Source organism: Vulpes lagopus, chromosome 13 (genome assembly GCF_018345385.1).
Source record: "Vulpes lagopus strain Blue_001 chromosome 13, ASM1834538v1, whole genome shotgun sequence".
Taxonomy (NCBI): domain Eukaryota; kingdom Metazoa; phylum Chordata; class Mammalia; order Carnivora; family Canidae; genus Vulpes; species Vulpes lagopus.
The window spans coordinates 53,638,814-53,643,813 of record NC_054836.1 but is presented as its reverse complement, the minus strand read 5'-3'; the positions used below and the strand labels follow the sequence as shown (position 1 = coordinate 53,643,813).

The following is a 5,000-nucleotide window of genomic DNA, read 5'->3' as shown; positions in this document are numbered from 1 at the left end:
AGAAAGATATGCATATAAGTATCTGCTATCAAACCCAGTAAAGAGAGCACATGTAGAAAGTACTTATGCATAAAACGCAATCACCATCTTCAGAATTTTATGGATATATGTAAAATATGGAAGTACTAGAAAAATACAAATAGTCATACATATTACTTCACGAGTATGTGTAGCAACTCATATAGGAGATATAGATGTGTGTGTCTATATATATCAATGAATATACATATACATATCAATACATACACTATCAATACATACATCAATGTTCATATACATATCAATGTATATCCAGATATATCCATATCTGTGTGTGTGTATATATATACATATATAAATGTATATCCAGAAAACAGCTACCTAGACAGGTCCTCTCAAAGAAGGAATCATAAGCCAAGTGTCCTTTTCTTTCTTTTTAAAACTATTTTATATATTTATTTGACAGAGAGAGAGAGAGCACAAGCAGGGGGAGCGGTAGGCAGAGGGAGAAGGAGAAGCAGGCTTCCCGTGGAGCAGGGGGCCCGATATGGAGCTCGATCCCAGGGATCGACCCTGGGATCACGACCCGAACCAAAGGCAGGCAGATGCCTAACCTACTGAGCCACCCAGGTACCCCAGTATCCTTCTTCTTTAAACATTTTCTTATTTCAAGCTAACTAGGTTTATACGAGGGAGTCTGGAAATCTGAAGATTATTCAAAGGTTATTCATTAAACTGGAAAAAAAAGTATTTTGCTTAACATATTCTTTTTTCTCAAGGTTCTGAGAATTACAGAATCAAAAGGAAAAGCAAACAAGGTAGGAGAGAAAGAAATAGAGGAGAAAGGAGGGGCAAGAGAAATACAGAGAGAGAGAGAGCCGGGGAGAGAGTCCTAGCGGAGAGGCAGGGCAGGTGGGCAGGAGAACCCGGTGGGCAGGAGAGCCCGCGGTAGAGGCTCGGCGGGCCACAGCTGTGCCGGGGGAAGGCACTGCTTGTACTGACCCGCATGTAATCAAACAACGTGTCCACTTGGCAAGTTTGCAACCTCTGAAAAAGCAATCCCTTTCTTTCCTAGAAAAAAACAATCTATTTTTACTGTAAATAAAAGCAAGTGTTTATATAAATACTCCTTCAGAACAAATCCATGGGACAACGTGTCTTGGAAAACAGAAAAAGATTAATAGTCATGGTTCACCATTTTAATAGTCATTTCCACACAGTTCAAACTTTCCTGGCACTTCACGTTATGAAGAAAGGGGAAATTGATATTGAAAAAGAAGTGCAGAGAGAAAAAGAATAAAAGAAATGCAGGGTGGATAAATCTCCCCTGTCTCAAACAAATAAAACTTCATATTTTATGCTAAGAAATAACTTTGTCTTTTCTATCCCATGTTGGTATCTCAGAATATGGATTGACTAGATCTAGTTTTGCAACACAAAGAAAAAGAATCACAGTATGACAGCAAAAAACTCAGTGATTTTCACAAGTATTTCTAGATTTTTTTTAGAACACACTGACACACCTGTAAGTTACTGCATGTGAATTATCATAATAAAAGGCATTCTGAAGTGCGTGCTACAAAATTAATTGACCCAACGGGGTTGCCCAAGTGTTTAGTTGTTTAAAAATTGAGTGACTCGTTAACTTAATTGTTTGTGCCTTTATAAACAAATAGAATGGTTAGAACAGGCAGTCTTAAAATTAATCTATCACAAAGATGCCTTTTCTTCCATCAGTTATTTATCTCATCCTATCTTCAAATAATGGGAAATCAAATCAAAATGAAGAGACAGGTGAGATAGAAAAGCTAACCTTTAAAAAGGCTGCCAATCCAGATATACAGATACTACATATTTGTAGACATATAGTACATATATGTAGATAACCAAATACATACACATAGATCTATACCTTCTACAAAGTCAATCACATGATAAAAACTTGCCAATCTTCTCTCATCTAAGCCCTGTATCACTTTTTAGCATATGGAGAGCTTTCACTTAATTATCTCTAGACCTACAAGGAAAAGCACTTGTTATACATGACTCATAACAAATGCACTTTTTAAGAAGTTCTACGGATGGAGGCCTGTCATAACACACTGCAAGTTTACAGTTAGATTCCAGCTTACATAAGTTATATGACTCTATAGCATGTTGCAACTGTGACTGATTTCGTGTCTAAGCAAATTTAAGCAAGTATTGTACCTTCTTTGCATTTTAGAGTTCATTAGCCCTTTTACTATGGATAGGTAATTTTTTACTTTTAAAATGGTTTGGGGACGACTGGGTGGCTCAGTGGTTGAGCGTTTGCCTTTGGCTCAGGGCGTGATCCTGGGGTCCTGGGATCGAGTTCCACATCGGGCTCCCCGCAGGGAGCCGGCTTCTCTCTCTGCCTATGTCTCTGCCTCTCTCTGTGTGTCTCCCATGAATTAAAAAAAAAAATTTAAAAAACGGTTTGTATTTCCCTTATAATGAAAAGTTGATGACATAAAAATAACCAACACATCCTCCTCCACCTAAAATCCTATGTATCACATATATGAGATGTTCTGCAAGTTTTACAATGATAGGTAGAAAGACAAGCCAACTCACACATAACTAATTGAACACTCTCTTCCATAAGATACGTAGGAAAGCACAAATCAAAATTAATTATATATGTAGGAAAACACAGGTGCACTTCTGAGGGATTTCTAACACCACAAAGAAGCCAATACTATCATCTCTAAATCCACACACATAAGCTCATCTCAAGAGGAATGTCTGACACTACTAAAACATTTAAATAATTTTTATAAACAGAAAATTAGTTTTCCTTGCAACAAATATCAGTTATATGTTATATGTAGGCAGCTCCACTAGCCTTGTTTAGAAATTAGTAATTTTAAAAATGTAAAACTTTTCCATTTTATTTTATTTATTTTTTATTTATGATAGTCACACAGAGAGAGAGAGAGAGGCAGAGACACAGGCAGAGGGAGAAGCAGTCTCCATGCACCGGGAGCCCGATGTGGGATTCGATTCCGGGTCTCCAGGATCGCGCCCTGGGTCAAAGGCAGGCGCCAAACCGCTGAGCCACCCAGGGATCCCAAACTTCTCCATTTTAAACAACTCATTTCAAGTGACACATCTCCTTTGCTCCTCTTTTATCACTTTTTTTTTTTTACAGTCTCAATGCATTTCTTGGCTTCTCTAAACCACTGTTAAGAATTCACTGACAGAGATGCGTAGAGATTAAATTGAGTATGTAAGAAATTTTTTTTTTTTTGGAGATTATGCTACTTTATCAATATTTAAACAGGTAAGACCAGCATCATATTTGAAAATATATGGATAGATTTCTGAAACATATATACCTCAGTCAGTCCAACCTTAAGCTTAAGAAAGTATTTTCCACTAGATATGCAAATATCCTAATGAGGGACAACAATTTAGATATGCGGTAAAGGAGGGGAAGGACAGCTTACCTCAGATATCTTCTGGTGAGAAGGCAAATAAAAGTCTGGTAGGGTCTAGGAAGATGTGATACGTTCTACAGTCACCAAAAGGAAGAAACAGCTGGTTCTGAATGGGTGTCCTAGCAAAAACTAGTCTATCAACTAAAGTCCTTAAAAGTAAAGGAAGGGAATGAAGTCCACTTTGGGAGATTTCTTTTTCTTTCTTGGTGTTTACTATACTGACAGATCTAAGATTCCCCACAGTGATGCACCCAGTAAGGGTCTCATTTGCCCTTATTTATTTTTCTTGTTAGGTGAATTAGGCACAAACCTGATGTATTGATTGGCCTGTGTGCGAAGAAGTAATGGGTCAATGGACAGAAAGTTACGCATTGTGAAAGGAGAGAGGAAAACTTCTGCAACTGTCCTGAAGTGAGTCAAAATGATAAAAAGTCGAAAGTATTTAGATATTATCCTAGAATGGGTAGATGATGACTTTAAGTTTTAAAAGACTACCAACGTGTTTGCATTAAACTTCTGAAGGTACCTCACTGAAGGAGTCCGAAAGTTATTATGAGAAGATCATGCCTCACTTCAAACGAATCTAAAGAGTTATTGTAAGGGTTATGAAAACGGCCCCCAATTTTTATTTGCTATAATAAGCCCACCCATCTTTTTACAGCCTAGTTCAACTGGAACATTTTTGAATATGTTGGGTTTGCATATTAAGCACACCACTTAATTAAACATCCCAAGTACATGTGGGTGATTGGAACAGTTCTTAGCATAATATCATCCCAATTCTTTTTTCACTAAATGTGAATTAGAAAAAAAACCAGTCACAACCCGTAGGTGAGACTAACAGTGAAAAACATTATTTCCTTGTTAACAGGCCCTGCCAAACTACTGGTTCATAGATCCCTCCATTCTTTGCTTAAAACTGGAAGACAAAGGAAGTCCTGACCACTAGTCCCTGGCAATAAAGGGTGGAGGTGGGGGGGGGGGGGGCGGGGAGAAAAAGTAACTCTGTTGGGATTAACTATGTGTATAATAAATGCAAAACAAGTTTTCAAGTTATACTATGCGCTCCTGTCTCAACCAACATTTGATGCGAAATACTGTGTTGCACATGCTCGGGTTTTTCTGTTCACTTCTTTCCCCTCCACGCTATCTACGTCTACAGTTTATTTTAACATGAGACCCTAGCGTCTTGCATCTCCAGCCTCGGTCCAAACTCAAGCCCTGGTAACACGTATAATGTCTATCATTAAAATAGCCTCGCAAAGGCTTCCTGGTCTTATGGTACTAAAAAGAACTGACAATGAATTGAGTGGTATTTGTAGGCTTTTCATCAAGTACTGGGCAGGAGTATTGAAAGAGATCTGGGATGGACGGGGCATATTGCTAGTTAATGCAATCTTCTAGCAGCAAGGAAATAGTGTGAGGGGAGCAACAGAAGGATGGGCCCGGTGCAATACCAGGCACCGAGATTACTTCTCATCATGATTCATCACTCCTTAGTTTCTATCACAGCTCCGGCCATTAGTTTCAATTTAGCGTCCTTTAATTCCTTTGATGAGC

General features: G+C 38.3%; 1 protein-coding gene across 17 annotated transcripts in view; it reads right to left on the bottom strand.

Moving 5' to 3' along the window:
* Nucleotides 1–5,000, bottom strand: part of FOXP2 (forkhead box P2) — a 557,737-nt gene that overhangs the window by 65,961 nt on the left and 486,776 nt on the right. The gene's annotated exons all lie outside the window — the stretch shown is intronic.